Here is an 18,817-nt window from a genome sequence, read left to right as displayed (position 1 = left end):
TTATTGTCTCTTACTTTCTTTAACATAAAAATTATGTCTTGCATTTAAAAATGGAGCAGCACAATTTGTATTTCCCATCAGTAATTTTGTTGTCACAACCTGATTTGCCAAGTCGCTTATGGAAGTGCAATTTAGATATCTCCTCTCCATAGCATGTAGTCAATCATTACACTGCCTATTTTATCTTGATGTAATTAACACTATATTAATAATTTTTGCAGCATAGTATCAAACCTCAAAATCTTTGTGATTTACCATAATAAATATTCATTGTCTTGCTCCGGTTCTGTGGTCCTACTCTTGCTTTTCTGGTCTTGCCTGAGGTGGGGTCGTCTTGGTCCCAGGCTATGTGTTGGGTTCATGTCTGCTACATATGCCTATGTTTTTCTTGGTCCAGCAGCTACGTGGACATGCTCATCCAATGGCTGACCACAGGTGTTAGGGAGGTCAAGCCAAATCAATCAAGCATCTTTAAAGCCTCTATTCAAGAAAACATCTGCTAATACTGCATAAGCCACAAACCAACATGAATGGCATGGAGAAATAGACTTCACCAATGTAGTGTAATACAAGGTCACAGAGCAGAGAAGGAGTGATGACTGAGAACACTAATCCAATCTACCAAAAATAGTATCTGCACAGGTTTTCATGGATTTTCTTTGCTGCAGCTATAAACCACAATTCTCATGAATTACATTAATTAAGCCATATGATAGAGCCTCTGATTCTCATGTATTTATTGCTGTGACATATGCCCTATGTCATGTTTCATTATGTTTTAGCTAAAAATGTAGCCTTAGCTAAAATAGATCTAAAATGTTTTTCAAAGACAGAAACTCAGTTCCTTGCCTCTCTTTGCTCTGGCTTGCTCTGAAGCCAAAGAAAATCTATACAATTCTGTTCACAAAGGTGGCACCTATAAATCCTTGCTGCTTTCCCTCAGTCTGACTCACGTTTCTCACCAGTCTTCTCATTTAACATTTTAAACTGGCTGCTCTTACTTTCTTTCTCTCTCTCAAATACGTAGCTTCAGGTTAGAACTCTTTCTCACACTGCCGATACACATGCAATGGTCTAATGGGCATTGTCAACTACATTCTTTCTAAACACCCCAAATTATACCCACCTCAAACTAAATATCGTCATCTTTTACAACTTCTTCCCTTCCTCATTATCTTGGTTGGCAAAGTCACTATTTTTCTGGTGTCAACCTGGACCTTTGATATCAAGTCATTGTTGATCCTGTCCTGTCTTGCGTTCCTAATATTTCATAAAACAAGCGTTTGTCTCTGATATATGTTTTTCAGATTCTTTTGTTTTTCCAATACCTATTGATCTACTAATAATAGCTACTATGTAGTCATTACTTAATATGTGCCCATCAGTATGCCAGCATTTTACTATTAATATATTATTTGTCCTTTGAGGCAAATATTAGTCTCATTATGTTCTAGATGAGAAGAGATCTCAGAGATTTGGAAGATAAGAAAAATTAAGCTTCAAGAAATTAAGTAATTTGCTTGGGGGCTGTGGTCACAAAACTGTCTAAAGTCAATACCTGTGCAAGGTTTTACTCCTGTATCTATACTCTTTGTAGACAAATAGATGGTGTTTGGTTTGAATAATATACTGTATTCCAATTCTCTTGACTCTATACAGTTGAAAGAACCAATATTTGTTGAATGCTTACTATATTCCAGGAGTTGTGCCAGATGCCAGATAGAGAAATGCAGAAAAGACACAGTTTTTGTCCTCAGTAGCCCACAGATCAACAACTGCTCATAGTCAAAGAGAAAGTTATAAATAGAAAATGTAGTAATAAATAAGATATCCATTATTATTGTTCTAGAAATCTAGTGACAAAATAATTTGCATTACTAAACCCTACAAATACTATATTTGGAAATATATACACAAATTAAGCAGATGCTTCAGGCCCAAAACCATGTTAACCCAAAATAACTACGTAATTAAAATAACTAGGTAATTACCAACTATGTTTTTATCTTAGTCATCAGGACAACTTCTATCTGTTGGTTCAAACTTAGTTAATATGTCTCATTTGTAAATGAACAGACATTTTTAAAAAATTAAATAAGGTCTAGACTGAAGCAAAATGGTAAAGCCTGAGGAAAGATATTGCAGCAACTCGTCATTTTCAGAAAAACACCCAGATCAATGGGAACTAAGCAAATTCATGTGTTAAACACACTCCTTTCACACCTTCTAAGATGTAACCTTGTGAGCTTTAGTTTTAAGCGGTAATCAGCAATAACGTATTGCTTTTTCTTTAATGTCAGTATTGGTGAATTAGTGATTAATTATTTCACTACAGTTTAGTACTTACAATAATCCAAATGCACGAAGTAAATGAGTTGATAGGTAGGAAATTCTGTCATGCAAATTCATGCAATACAGACCCTCACTGTCACACTCATCGCCGACAATCTAAGTGGGTCACCAGAGTAGCTGGCCCCTGTTAATTTATTTTCTCAGATGCACCATACATATTCATGATACCCTGCTGTTTGTCTGTCACCTCAAAGAAGCCCTCTCTATCATCAGAATCACAATTAACAGAAATGTGCACATTTAGCCAACAAATAGTAATAGACTCAAAGAGTTATGAGTCTGGTTTTATTTCAGTATTTTTTTTTTCAGGTTTTTACTACAGACTGGAAGCAGCAATTATTTGTCCATATGGTATTCTTAAAATGCTAGCTTGTGGGCAGTCATGTACAAGGCTCATAGAAAAAAAGATTCTGTGAAGACAAAATATTCATTCATGTTAGGGTTCCATGGCTTGCTAAACTGCAAATTATTCTATTCTAATCAACATTACATCGATGGAAGCTAAATAAATGGAACTAAGTACATGGGTGTGATGCAGAGTGAGCATCCAGGTCTTATCCTTCAGGTGTGATTCATGTTGACAAGACCATGAAACAGCTGTGACTATCATAGCAGAGGTGGGACAAGGGACTCTGCCAAAGAATATTTTGTTCACTTGGGCATTCTTTTTCTTTCCAAGAATACAGTGAGGAATACAATGAGTTTCATTAGCAAAGAGCTAGAAGATGGCATCATTACTTCCATCTTGCTCAGGTACACAATATAGTTATTGATGGCTTCAAAAAACAAATACAGAAGTTGGAAAGGAGAGGAAATTTGGTTAGCATTCATTATTTTCAAAGATTATGTTTATCCACCATGAATCCTATTTGCAAGAATGGGACATTTCCTGAAGGTGGACACTTGTTTCACTTTAAGATTTTAACCCTTATTTTTTTTCACTTTATATCAAATTCTGTGTAATAATATCTCCTTTTATGAATAAAAATAGAATATTTTTAAAAAAGGAACTTGTCAATTATTTTTGAGTCAAGAAGTAAAGTAAGGAGTAAGAATGGAGGCATATTATCTTACTTCTAAAAAGACACAAAAAATTAAATAGTAAAAAATATATTGCAATTTTCCCCAGAGCCTTCTTGTATCCTTGTTGATATGTGCAAAGCAAAGGGTTAGCTTCATTGGCAATATTTGTGTCAGGGCCACACTGATTAATTTAATATTCTGATTGGCTGAGCGGCAGAGCTTTAACGGCTGTTAACTTTTTGGCAAGTAGCTCTGAGAGGGCGATAATGAGATTAACATTCAGAGGACCTGATTTGCTTTTTTTGCTGTATTTAATTACTACTTTGACACCAAATAGTATTCACTATGAGTTCTCTAGGTAAGATGCTATTAATCCACTTCTGTGTCACATGGTGGGGCCTGCTTTGAAAACCTATAGGAGATGGGGTCTTTAAAAATTGCCCTTTACAAGAAGAGGGGACATTTATGATGAAGGTCAAGTTAGCGAGAAGTGCTTGAAATTGAGTTTTGCCTCCTGCATAGTCTTTGGTGGTATGGAAATCCAGTGCCAATTTCTTATTTATATTTTACCTATTTACATAGCATTTTTACTGTAATCGTGTCATTTTCTTATGCCTCAAAACATTGTGGATGAAGTCTTATTGTGCCTAACTTATAAATGAGATCAACAAATGTGGATATAGATACTGGCCAGAGGTTACATACCTTTGTGCCTCTTGAGCTTAAATTCAGGCCTCTCTGCGTCACAACATAGACTCTATTTGGCAGTAGAGAAGCCTAAAGTCACTTACTCTTGTATTATCTCTCCAGCTCTCTGGATTTGTAAACAGGCACTCTTGTCTTATCATACAAGTCAGAAAATAAAGGAGACAATTACTATTCAATATGGAGAACTATATGGTTAAACTTATTGAGAAAAATTAAAACATTTCTTTTATTTGCTCATTTAAAATTATATATTTTTTAAATATATATTTTTAAAATTATATTTTAAGTTCTGGGATGCATGTGCAGAATATGCAGGTTTGTTTCATAGATATACATGTGCCATGGTGGTTTGCTGCACTCATCAACACGTCATCTACATTAGATATTTCTCCTACTGGTATCCCTCCCCTAGCCCCTCACACCCCAACAGGCTCCGTTGTGTGATGTTCCCTTCCCGGTGTCCATGTATTCTCATAGTTCAACCACCACTTATGGGTAAGAACATGCAGTGTTTGGTTTTCTGTTGTTAGTCTGCTTAGAATGATGGTTTCCAGCTTCATCCGTGTTCTTTCAAAGGACATGAACTCATCCTTTTTATGGCTACATAGTATTCCATGGTGTATATGTGCCACATTTTCTTTATCCAGTCTATCATTGATGGGCATTTGGGGTAGTTCCAAGTCTTTGCTATTGTGAACAGTGCTGCAATAAACATACGTGTGCATGTTTCTTTATAGTAGAATGATTTATAATTCTTTGGGTTTATATCCAGTAATGGAATTGCTGGGTTAAATAGTATTTCTGGTTCTAGATTCTTGAGGAATTGCCACACTGTCTTCAACAATGGTTAAACTAATTTACACTCCCACCAACAGTGTAAAAGCATTCCTGTTTCTTCAAATCCTCTCCAGTATATGTTGTTTCCTGACTTTTAATGATTGCCATTGTAACTGGCATGAGATGGTATCTCATTCTGGTTTTGATTTGCATTTCTCTAATGACCAATAATGATGAGCTTTTTTTCATATGTTTGTTGGTCACATAAGTGCCTTCTTTTGAGAAATGTCTGTTCAAATCCTTGCCCACTTTTTGATGGGGTTGTTGGTTTTTTTCTTGTAAATTTGTTTAAGTTCTTTGTAGATTCTGGATATTAGCCCTTTGTCAGATGGATAGATTGCAAAAATTTTCTCCCATTCTGTAGGTTGCCTGTTCACTCTGATGATAGTTTCTTTTGCTGTGCAGAAGTTCTTTCGTTTAATTAGATCCCATATGCCAATTTTGGCTTTTGTTGCCATTTGGCGTTTTATTCATGAAGTCTTTGCCTATGCCTATGTCCTGAATGGTATTGCCTAGGTTTTCTTTTAGGGTTTTTTATGGTTTTAGGTCTTACATTTAAGTTTTTAATCCATCTTGAGTTAATTTTTGTATAAGATGTAAGGAACGGGTCCAGTTTTAGTTTTCTGCACATGGGTAGCCAGTTTTCCCAACCCCATTTATTAAATAGGGAATCCCTTCCCCATTGCTTGTTTTTGTCAGGTTTATCAAAGGTCAGATGGTTGTAGATGTGTAGTGTTATTTCTGAGGTCTCTGTTCTGTTCCATTGGTCTATATATCTGTTTTGGTACCAGTACCATGCTGTTTTGGTTCCTGTAGCCTTGTAGTATTGTTTGAAGTCAGGTAGCGTGTTGCCTCCAGCTTTGTTCTTTTTGCTTAGTGTTGTCTTGGCTATGTGGGCTCTTTTTTGGTTCCATATGAAATTTAAAGTAGTTTTTTCTAATTCTGTGAAAAAGTCAATGGTAGCTTGATGAGGATAACACTGAATCCATAAATTACTTTGGGTAGTATGGCCATTTTTACTATACTGATTCTTCTTATCGATGAACATGGAATGCTTTTCCATTTGTTTGTGTCCTATCTTATTTTCTTGAGCAGTGACTTATAGTTCTCCTTAAAGAGGTCCGTCACATCCCTTGCAAGTTGCATTTCTAGGTATTTTATTCACTTTGTAGCTGTTTTGAATGGGAGTTCACTCATGATTTGGCTCTCTGTTTGTCTATTATTGGTGTATAGGAATGCTTGTGATATTTGTACATTGATTTTCTATCCTGAGACTTTGCTGAAGTTGCTTATCAGCTTAAGGAGATTTTGGGCTGAGATGATGGGGTTTTCTAAATATACAATCATGTCATCTGCAAACAGAGACAATTTGACTTCCTCTCTTCTTGTTTGAATACCTTTTATTTCTTTCTCTTGCCTGATTGCCCTGGCCAGAATTTCCAATACTATGTTGAAGAGCAGTGGTGAGAGAGGGCACCCCTGTCTTGTGCTGATTTTCAAAGGGAATGCTGAGTTTTGTCCATTCAATATGATATTGGCTGTGAGTTTGTCATAAATAGCTCTTATTACTTTGAGATACATTCCATCAACACATAGTTTATTAAGAGTTTTTAGCATGAAGTGGTGTTGGATTTTATCAAAGGCCTTTTCTGCATCTATTGAGTTAATCATGTGGTTTTTGTCATTGGTTCTGTTTATGTGATGGATTACATTGATTGATCTGCGTATGTTGAACCAGCTTTGCATCCCAGGGATGAAGCCAACTTGATCGTGATGGATAAGTTTTTTGATGTGCTGCTGGATTCGGTTTGCCCGTACTTTTTTGAGGATTTTTGCATCGATGTTCTTCAGGGATATTAGCCTGAAATTTTCTTTTTTTGTTGTGTCTCTGCCAGGTCTTCATATCAGGATGATGCTGGCCTCATAAAATGAGTTAGGGAGGAGTCCCTCTTTTTCTATTGTTTGGAATAGTTTCAGAAGGAATGGTACCAGCTTCTCTTTGTACCTCTGGTAGAATTTGGCTGTGAATCTATCTGGTCCTTGGCTTTCTTTGGTTGGTAGGCTATTAACTACTGCCTCGACTTCAGAACTTGTTACTGGTTTATTCAGGATTTGACTTCTTTCTGGTTTAGTCTTGGGAGGGTGTATGTGTCCAGGAATTTATCCATTTCTTTTAGATTTTGTAGTTTATTTGCATAGAGGTGTTTATAGTATTCTCTGATGGTAGTTTGTATTTCTATGGGATTGATGGTGATATCCCCTTTCTCATTTTTTATTGTGTCTACTTGATTCTTCTCTCCTTTCTTCTTTAATAGTCTTGCTAGTGTTCTATCTATTTCATTAATATTTTCAAAATCCAGCTCCTGGATTCTTTGATTTTTGGGAAGGTTTTTCATGCCTCTACGTCCTTCACTTCTGTTCTGATCTTAGTTATTTCTTATCTTCTGCTAACTTTTAGGTTTGTTTGCTGCTGCTTTCTAGTTCTTTTAATTGTGATGATAGGGTGTCAATTTTAGATCTTTTCCGCTTTCTCCTGTGGGCAGTTAGTGCTATAAATTTCCCTCTAAACACTGCTTTAGCTGTGTCCCAGCAATTCTGGTATGTTGTGTCTTTGTTCTCATTGGCTTCAAAGAACTTATTAATTTCTGTCTTAATTTCATTATTTACCCAGTAGTCATTCAGGAGCCAGTAGTTCAGTTTCCATGTAGTTGTGTGGTTTTGAGTGACTTTCTTTATCCTGAGGTGTAATTTGGTTGCACTGTGGTCTGAGAGACAGTTTGTTATGATTTCCATTCTTTTGCATTTGCTGAGAAGTGTTTTACTTCCAATTATGTGGTCAATTTTAGAATAGGTGAGATGTGGTGCTGAGAAGAATGTATATTCTGTTGATCTGAGATAGAGAGTTCTGCAGAGGTCTATTAGGTCTGCTTGGTCCAGAGCTAGGTTCAAGTCCTGAATATCCTTGTTAATCTTCTGTCATATTGATCTGTCTAATATTGACAGTGGGGCATTAAAGTCTCCCAAGTCTAAGTCTCTTTGTAGGTCTCTAAGAATGTGCTTTATGAATCTGAGTGCTCCTGTAATGGGTGCATATATATTTAGGATAGTTAGCTCTTCTTGTTGCATTGATCCCTTTACCGATATGTAATGCCCTTTGTCTTTTTTGATCTTTGTTGGTTTAAAATCTGTTTTGTCAGAGACTAGAATTGCAACCCCTGCTTTTTTTGCTTTCTATTTGCTTGGTAAATATTCCTCCATCCCTTTATTTTGAGCCTATGTGTGTCTTTGCATGTGAGATGGGTCTCCTGAATACGGCACACAAATGGGTCTTGACACTTTATCCAATCTGCCAGTTTGTGTCTTTTAATTGGGGCATTTAGCTTATTTACGTTTAAGGTTAATATTGTTATGTGTGAATTTGATCCTGTCATTATGATGCTAACTGGTTATCTTGCCCATTAGTCAATGCTGTATCTTCATAGTGTCCATGGTCTTTACAATTTGGTATATTTTTGCAGTGACTGATACTGATTTTTCCTTTCCATATTTAGTGCTTCCTTTAGGAGCTCTTGTAAGGCAGGCCTGGTGGTGACAAAACATCTCAGTCTGAAGTCAATCTGGGTTACTTGGGCTTGGTGAGGGGAGGGACGTCTACCATTACTGAGACTTGAGTAGGAAGTTTTCCCCTCACAGTGTAAACAAAGCTGCTGGGAATTTTGAACTGGGCAGAGCCCACTGCAGCTCAGCAAAGCCACCGTAGCCAGACAGCCTCTCTAGATTCCTCCTTTCTGGGCATGGCAGCTCTTGAAAAAAGGCAGCAGCCCCGGTCAGGGGCTTAAAGATAAAACTCCCATCTCCCTGGGACAAAGCACCTGGCAGAAGAGGTGGCTGTGGGTGCAGCTTCAGCAGACTTAAATGTTCCTGACTGCCGGCTCTGAAGAGAGCAGCAGATCTCCCAGCACAGCACTCGAGCTCTGCTAAAGGGACAGACTGCCTCCTCAAGTGGGTCCCTGACACCCATGCCTCCTGACTGGGAGACACCTCCCAGCAGAGGTCGACAGACAACTCAGACAGGAGAGCTCCTGTCTGCATGTGGCATGTGTCCCTCTGGGATGACGCTTCCAGAGGAAGGAACAGGCAGCAATCTGTGCTGTTCTGCAGTCTCCACTGGTGATACCCAGACAAACAGGGTCTGCAGTGGACCTCCAGCAAACTCCAGCAGACTTGTAGCAGAGAGGCCTGACTGTTAGAAGGAAAACTAACAAACAGAAAGGAATAGCATCAACATCAACAAAAAGGACGTCCACACCAAAACCCCATCTGAAGGTCACCAACATCAAAGACCAAAGGTAGATAAATCCACAAAGATGAGAATAAACCAATGCAAAAAGGCTGAAAATTCCAAAAACCAGAACTCCTCCTCCAAAGAATCACAACTCCTTGCCACCAAGGAAACAAAACAGGACAGAGAATGAGTTTGATGAATTAACAGAAGTGGGCTTCAGAAGGTGGGTAATAACAAACTCCTCTGAGCCAAAGAGGCAAGTTCTAACCCAATGCAAAGAAGCTAAGAACCTTCAAAAAAGTTAGAGGAATTGCTAACTAGAATAGCCAGTTTAGAGAAGAACATAAATGACCTGATGGAGCTGAAAAACACATGAGAACTTCGTGAAGCATACACAGTATGCTCCTTGATTGCTACATGGTTCCCGCTCATGGTACATGAACTCTGTGCTCATTTTGTCAAGTGCTCTCCTCCTGATGATGGTCTTGGAGTTTCCTCTTAAACCAAGTAATCCTCTAAGAATCCCATCCTAGTCTTGGTGACCACGTTCTCTTTACATCATCCCAGCTGCTATTGGCTGCCCTGACTTGAGTGTGAGAAGCCCAGCTCCTCATTTTGCCTGCTTTGGCTCCACATGGCTGCCTATGCTTGCCACAGAGGCAGGGAAAGCAAACCCTCTGCTGGGGAAATGTGGATGGAGTGGCAGTGAGGATGTCTTGCTATGGTTGTCCTGTTTTCCTCCTCCTAAAGTTTCCTGCCATGTACTTCCCAGCTACAAGTAAGATACAACATCAGAAGTATGTTTGTGGCCATGCACTTTCTCTAGAAAGGCACAGGAAAACATCTCAGCAACTGTAGCCCCTCACAGTGCATCAGTTGCCAAAAGGAAAGAAAAATGGGATCTTGCAACAATTTATTATTATATATAATATATTAAATATAATATACATGGGAGTAAAAATGCCTGCAGGATTATAAACTAGGCTTTTAATGCATCCCTATGAACTTAGCATAAATTTTTATAGAGAAAGTTAGAAAGGCTTTGACCTGTGCTCGCTTATTATGAATTAGATGAAGACAGAAGTCAGATTTTCATTTTGAGATGTCATTAAGCCTGCAGAGGCTGAATTTTTTTTTTGGATAATTTAATAAGACAGTGAGAGAAGAGTCCTTATCCCCATGCCTGCCAAAGCGTAGCCACTCCTTGACTGGGATAGTGATTGCACAATGCCAGTGGCAGCAGTGATGATAATGGTCATAGCAGTTGTTGTTGTGAAAGTGAATGGACTGAAGAAATGGTAAGCTCAGATAAACAGTAGAGAGGGGTGTACGTGTGTGTGTGTGTGTGTGTGTCTTTCTAAAACACCAGAGTCCTCGCAGAGTTCAAATAGGCATTTTAAAAAAAACACTCTATATGACTATTGTAACTCTCTAACCCCACAATCTAGTAACTTCATTGATAAAAAGGATTGTTTCCTCTACTTTCGAACGGTCACACTCCCCTGGACTTTTGCTCTCCTTCCTGGATGCCACAGTATCAGAATACAGAGAAGCAGGGGCATGGTCAGAGGAGAACGGGCATGCTACAAGAACGGCTGGGCCATTGGAGAAGCCTGCCTGGGAGAACAGAATCTTCAGGAATTCCTGAGAGCAGGCTTCACTTTTGTGAAGACTGTCACAAGGAATGGGGTGGTCATCTTCCCATAGGCCCTAACGGTTGGTGCCTGAACCAGTGGGAAGTAGATTATGTCCTGGTGAAATGAGTTTCATAATGGTCAGAGCTTCCAGGAGGGAACCAGGCTGTCACAGGAAGAAATGAATTTCTTGTCGTTTAGGGTACTCAGAATAAAGGGCTCATGGAGGATGGAAAGGAGCAAGGGGTGCTTTAGGCGCATGTATTTGTTTGAGAATGTCTGTATCTGTGTGTGAGACACAAATGAGTATGTATACAGATATGTATACTTACATGCACAGAAAACAGGGTTGGGTGGATGACCTCTTAGGGCCTTTGTAGCCCTAGGATGCTATATTTTTTATGAGTAGAGATTATTTATCCACGTTCTATTTCTTTTCTCTTTTCTTTTTCTTTCTTTCTTTCTTTCTTCTTTCTTTCTTTCTTTTTTTTTTTTTTTTTTTTTTTTCCTACATATAGTAAATCAAATCCAGGGCTCATGGATTTTTTTTTTTTTTTTTAAACAACCAGTGAGTGCTGATAGATGGAAGGACAGTAACCAGGAATTTAGGAGACATAGATTTAACATCTCCTAAATCAGCGTTGCCACCTACTAATGGTGTCACCCTGGGCAACTAAACTTTCTGTAAGACATAATTTACCACATTGATAAAATACAATCTTAGGACAAATCTGATCTATTTTTTTTCTTATTTAAAATTCTATGACTACACAGGCTACTCATAAATGAGTCTATATACATTTTATACATTTATTAGTTTTGGCCAGTGCAAAAACAGGGGGAAAATTATCTGCACTTAGGAGGATAACGAAGCCTTCCCATCTGAGGGTATTTCATATGTAGACACATACCTTTATTTTTGCATTTTTTTTTTTTTTTACAGACTCCTGCCACTAGTTTTTTCTCCAAGCAGCATCTTTTACTTATTAAAAGAATTCTGGGTGAGACACTCAAGAATAAAATAGCACTTTTGCTTACTTAAAGCACGAATTTTATTACCATCCAATAATATACGTAAGAGTTGCATATTTATATTTGATTTGTAACATTTGTTTGTGGTACGATGTCCTGGGCTGCAGATTTAAATGGATTCCTGCCACTCTTCTCTTGGCATGGTGTAGTCATTACACATCTGTCTGCAAAGCCATATCAGGGTTTCTTTCCTCGACTTGACTTCAATCTGGGTTCCAAGACTTTCTGATTATTAAGCTGCAGAAAGTTCAAATTTGCTATCAGACAATTGGAACTAATTGTCTGAGACGATTTATGTCCATCAGTGCTGGGTTTTACGGCTTTTCAGACTCTGCGTAAGATGAATAAATAACGGAGCTGGAGTCATTACCCTGCTTTATGACCTGTGATGTGCCGTGGAATCCGAAGATAATTTGGGCACTATGACTCCATCGGATAGTGGACGTCTGTCACGTTGTGGGTTCTGGTGGTATTTTGCAATCTGTCCACTTTCACCCTTTACAATTCCCACCTTAAAACCAATGAATTGAGTTGTTTTGTTTTGTTTTTGCTATTGTTGTTTTAAGTAGGGAATTCTATTAAAGAAATGAGATTAACTTTTGCTTTTCTTTTGGTAAATCGGGCTTCGATTTCCATCCTCTTCAATCCTCATCTTGTCTCGTGCACAGATACACTTCATTCTTTTGCTCACTTCGTGGACCCAGAGGAAGCAAGTATCATCCTTGTCATCTCACTGCTTTGACTTTAGTGAGGCCGAGGCTGCCCAACCAAGGAGCCTGCTGGTTAGCATGGTCACCTCATGCCCAGGCTAGTTAGTGAGACGGTTCACCAGCTCTTGCTTGGACAAGCCCATTTTAAAGTCTTTTCATATAGCTTTGAGAACGAAGTTTTCACTCTTTCTAGGGAAGTGTTTTCATAGTTAAATCATTTTACTGTCTGGAAATTCACCCCAATTTGGATTCATGTTCTAAATTTATTTTTACAAAGACATTTTAGCTTTATATTTTTCTGGCCCCAATGTTACACATACAACTAATGCCAAGATATTTGGTTCGTTTATTAAACATAGTTAATGAAGGTTGTTTAGTCAATTCCTAGTTTCCTTTTGAACAATTCTTACATCTGTATTATTATATGATTAGGATAAAATCCACATTGAACTTCCATTTCGTTTTAGAGAAAAGAAAAGGATAACATGGCTACATTTATCTGAGAGAAATAAATTAAAAAGATACAAAGTTAGGACAAAAGTGTCTTTGTGTATCCTTCTCTAAGACAATCTTGTGTTCACACGCCATTAATCATGAGAACAAGAAATGTTAGAACTCAGATTTTAGGGGTGAAGGATACATATGTGAAAAAGACAAAGTCTGGATGTGAACTTTAATAAATGCGAAATCAATACAAATTTACCGAATGCGTAATTTAATGATTAGGCATACAGGAATGAATAAGACACCTTGACCTGGCTTCGGAGAACTCACACTCAGCACACAGTGGATATGTGACAAAGAAATGTAACCAGATGAGGCGATTGCTTCAGTAGACGAAAGAACAGCTTGCTTTCAGTTAACTTAGGGAGGTATTCTCAGAACTGATTCATGGGACATTCCTTGAAAGGTGAATTAAAGCTTACCGGAAAGACAGAGTGGTAAAATGCATTCTAGTCAGACATACTAGCGTGAGACCAGCTCCAGCCGGCGGCTCATTTCCTGATTTAAGATTGGAAATTTAGTTTGATTTTCTCCTCGGTCCTTTTTCCTTCTTTTCCTATCGCCTATACTAATCTTGTCTTTTAGTCCTAATTAAGGGTTGAAAGTGCTGAAATAAGCAATTTTCCTCACTCTCTAGCCCTGTGCTGGGCAGTCTCAACTATAGAGAAGCCTGCGGACATGAGGTTGGTGTTGGCAATGCCCAGATTCGTCCCCCACCCAGACCCTCTTCTGGGGTACACCTGCCTTCAGCTGTTGCTTCCCATCCATGGGAGGTCTCCTGGGCTCGCTTGGTCTGAAACAAAAGCCTCTTGAACTCTCTTCTTCACCTCCTCAAACTCATTCTTCAAACAACCCCAGGATATAAATTCAGATCGAGTCATACTACTCTGCTGCCTAAAAGTTTCAGTGGCTTTCATTTCCTTTGAGATTAATTTTTAAAACCTTAACAGCATCTGCAGAATCCTGCTCAGTTGAATCCCAGGTTCCCTCTCAGCTTCCTCACTTGGCTCCCCACTCCCTCCCAGCTCTGCCCTCACAGGGCCTCTGCCCTAGAAGGAGCGCCTCCGTCCACCTCAGGGCTCTCCCATCTGCTTTTTCTGCCCATAATTCTCTGTTGTTCTGTGCGTCAGGAATTCTTTTCCCATCATTTGTCAGGGAAATCTTGCTAGGTCCCTCAGATTAGCTTCTATCTCCACTTAGTACATGCAGCATGTAATACAAGCACAGTTTAACTGCAATGAATCTGTTCATTGTGCAAGATTCTATGTTCCCAAGGGCAAGAATTGCATGCTCTTCACTGCCATATTCCTGCAGTCGAGGAGTGAATCGATGAAAAGAAGAAAGGAAAGAAGAGTGGGAAAAAAGGCAGGCATATCGGAGGAAGATAGAAGAAAAATTTTTCAATGATAGATTAATATCATTATATATTTACCAAATTGTGAGTAATCCAAGAAGGTAGGTTCAAGAGTTGACCAATTAGAGAAAAATATGAAATTAAGATAAACATGAGAAATACAGGTCCTATGTTATAAACTCTTGACTAGAAGAAAGGAGACAGAGCTCCATTCTCTGTCTAAGTTAACTGTGCCATTCTGAGGAGTCACTTAAGTTTTTTGGGTCTGAGTTTATTCAACAGTGGAAAGAGGAAAAAATACACCATGGAATACTATGCAGCCATAAAAAAGAACGAGATCATGTGTTTTGTGGGAACATGGGTAAAGCTGGAAGTTAATTATCCTTAGCAAACAACTGTGGGAACAGAAAAACCAAATACTGTATGTTTTCACTTATAAGTGGGAGTTAACTTACGAAAACATACAAACACAAAGATGGAAACACAGTGGGGTCTACTTGAGGGTGGAGGGTGGAAGGAGAGAGGTGAACAAGAAAGATAACTATTGGGTACTGGGCTTAATATCCGGGTGCTGAAATAATTTGTACAACAATTCTCCATGACACAAGTTTACCTATATAACAAACCTCATTATGTATCCCCAAACCTAAAATACAAGTTAAAAAACTCCTCAAGATTCCAAGAGTCTAAGAGTAAGTGGCATGGCCAGAAAGGGAAAGAATAGAGAAAAAATGGAAAAGAAAACAAGCAAAAAAGAAAAGCCACTAGGAGAGCACATGGACCATACTTATCAAGCAGAAGGTGGAAAAGCTGCGTGACATGGAGCTTTGCCTTATTGGTCTTATTGGAGTCAGTGAGAAATAACTACGTGTCTCAGATGTGATGAAGGAGGAAACCAAAAGTGAACTCTGAAGAGAGTGACATGTAGAGGAACCATCATGAGAATTGCAGTCAACTGATTTGGTTTTAAATCCAGTTCTCATTGCTTCTAGCCACATCATTTGGTGACCGAATCAGGGGCTCAGAGCACTCAATTATTAAGCAAGGATAATAATATCTATGTTCATTTCACAGGAATTAAACAAGTTAATATAAACAACAGCATCTGGCACACTTTATGTTCTGAAATACTTGTTCAATGAAGGAAGACAGCGTTGAAGAGGACCAGGGTGGACTGTCCGGGAACCATCATTGCATTTAGGAGTCTCGCCATCTCTGAGTAATTTGACAGTGGTGGCAACTGACTAGCAAGGAAAAGATTGATTATGCCACATAAGTAAAAAACTGATGAGATCAAGCAATTGGACATGCTAAGATGAGTTCAGAGACATTTCAAAAGTGGCTTCCAAGTTGTAAGCATAGATAATTTTTTAAAAACTTGGGATCATTCATACCCCACAACGGTAGGACTAGGAGTTGGCACTATGTAAAATGTCGATAAGTATCATTTTCAATTTAATAAAAATTATTGATGATGGAATACTCAAGTGTATATATATGTATTAATAATAATAACAAGCCCACACGTACCGAACACTGACTTTCTGCGGGTTCTCCTGTAAACAGAACTTAATGTATAATAGTATGGGCAGGCAGGTGGTTTGTTGAGAGAGAGGTCCCAGGAGATAAGAGATGGACAGAGAGTGAAAGATGGAAGAAGGAAAAACAACACAAGGATGTGTTATCAAGTCAGTCCATATTACAGGCAATGACCCTCAATTCTGTGGGACATGTGTAGCAGATTTAGGAAATAAACCTCAGAATGGTTCAAAGGAAAAGAGGTGAAAACATCTATTCCGTATCTTCCATTCCTCTTGGTCAAGGGTGGTACAAGACATTAACTCCCCTGCACTTCCAGGTCCTGCGTCTTTTATTATCCAGCAGCCTTGGAGGGTTTTCCTGAATGAGACATCTTCCTCAAGGCATGGGAAGCCCTTAGGCAGGAAGAGAGAGGAGCACAGCATGGGGCTGAAATGGGCGGAAATCGTGTCAAAGACATCTGTGGAGTCAGATTATTTGAGAAGTGATCCCATCCAGCAGGGAAGAGGGACACTGGAGTCACTCAGAGAAGAAGAGAAAGACAACACCAGGATGCAAGTGGAGTGTGCTATCACTTTAGGGAAATGGGGCTCCAATTTGTGCAAGCTTTGGGTAAGTTTCATGAAATATCTCAGAACTGTCCACGCAAGGAAAGAGAAGAAACAGTATCTAATGGCTCCCACCCCCGTTGGGTAAAGACGACTGTTTCTGAGTTGCAGATCATGCTGCAAGATCAGGGAAGACCAGGCAGGCAGTTATCACTGTGCACCAAGGGCTCTCAGACTTAGACACTCTCTGGTTACATTCTGTGCGAAGACAGTGAAGGTCTGCAGTCGAAGCTTTGGGAGTAACTCGAGATGGGATTAAGAGATTAGAAGTGGGGCGTAAGACGTGTCTGAAACTAGCACAGGCAATTTCAAAAATAGTAAACTTTTCTTGCAGTTTTTAATTTAGTATATTAAGTTTTTCTGTAGATAGAGACCTAAAATATTAATGATATAATATATATTATATATTAATATATAATATTAATGATATAATGTTAATATATAATATAACATAATAGATGGAAGTTCAGAGGCATTCAGTCAAGGCCTGCTACGGTGGCCATTATTCAGGAGAGCGTCTGGGACTCAGACCTTTTGGCTTTCATTAGCTTTCATTTACATGTTCCTCTGGTGATGGTCTTCAGCTTCACCATCTCCACGATCGAGATACAGGATCTCATGTTTTTTTTGCAAGCGGTGCAGCACAGGAAGGCTTAAAGAAAGGGAAAGAAGGCTTTTGATTAGGGTCTTGATGAAGCCATGAGTCAACCTCTTTTGTATTTAATGCCGCTTTTATAATCAAACTCTGTGCCTGATTTTTCACACAGCCTGCCTTCCTGGGGCAAGATTTGACTGTCATTAAACGTTTCGATAGAAGCACTCTGGTAGCTCCCTACTAAAAAAAAATCTCAGAAGCTGCAATTCAAAACTTCTAATTATATCCAACTGACAAGAAGTTAGTTTCATGGCCGCACTTAGCTTCAGGACAGGCTGAAACACGTCTCTATTATGGGTGCTGAGAAGTCATGTAAAAATCCTATCCCTGGGGGAAAAGGACTTTGGGAGAAATTTAGCAGCTTCTGCCGCATGTGAATACTTCCATTTAATCCTTCTACAATCTTTCTGAGTTACTGTTGTAATCTCGTTCCTAGTGTCTGTTTGATCACATTCTCTTTCTTACCTTTTGTTTCCCATTGTTTTGCAGTTAGAAGTTTCATTTTAATTTTTAAAATGCGTATTTTATATTTTGCTATTAGTGTCTGAAGTTCATAGTTTTTAATCTTTTTTTTCTAATAAGACAAGGGCTTTGGCATTTGTTAAATTCCCTCCATACTCACGGACACCCACAATCTTATTTAGGTTTGTTAATTTTCACTTTAGAATTTTTATTATAAATTATATCTACACAGAAATAGTGCATAAAGATGGAAAGTTGGTACAAGTATCATCCTAAGGTGAATATTGGTATAACCACATGCAGTTGAAAATAAGATGATACTGCCCGAAGCCCAGAAGCCCTCATTTGCTCCTCTTAGTCACTATCATTTCCCGTCTCCTCAGTGTAAGGGGCCACACTGTTGCGGAGATTTTTTTCCTTTCCTTTAGACTTTATCACATAAGCATGCAACCATAGACACTACAGTTTATTTTTTCATGTTTGGTAAACCCTATTTGTCTCTGTATTTGAAATCATGATATATGAGACCATGATAGACATACAATCATAAAACATATTTTGTGTATTACTTTTGTGTTTTTGCTTTTTTTTTTTTTTTTTTTTTTTGGAAACAGGTCTCACTCTGTCAACCAGGCTGAAGTGCAATGGTGTGATTTTGACTCACTGCAGCCTGGACATCCCGGGTTCAAGAGATGCTTCCACCTCAGTCTCGAGTAGCTGGGAACACAGGCAAGTGCCACTATGCTGGGCTAATTTTTGCACTTTTTGTAAAGGTGGGCTATTTTGCCCAGGCTGTTCCTGAACTTCTGAGCTCAAGCAATCTGCCCACCTCGGCCTCTCAAAGTGCTGGCATTACAGGCATGTGCCACCATGCCAGGCCTTGTATTGCTTTTTTAAATAAACAATTTGTTTGGGAAATTTATTCATGTTGTTTCACATACCTATGGCTTGTTGATTTCATTGATGTTTACATCCCATTGTCCCATGTACGAATATAACTTAATATTTAAAACTATATGTTTTAAAATCTTGCATTTTAAGTCTCTGATTCATTTTAAGTAGGATTTTGTGAAAGGTGAAAGTCTGTCTGGAGTTTTTTTCTTTTCTATTATTT

The sequence above is a fragment of the Chlorocebus sabaeus genome, chromosome 14, assembly GCF_047675955.1.
Source record: "Chlorocebus sabaeus isolate Y175 chromosome 14, mChlSab1.0.hap1, whole genome shotgun sequence".
NCBI lineage: Eukaryota > Metazoa > Chordata > Mammalia > Primates > Cercopithecidae > Chlorocebus > Chlorocebus sabaeus.
The sequence above is the reverse complement of the archived record's forward strand: the minus strand, read 5'-3'. Positions refer to the sequence as shown.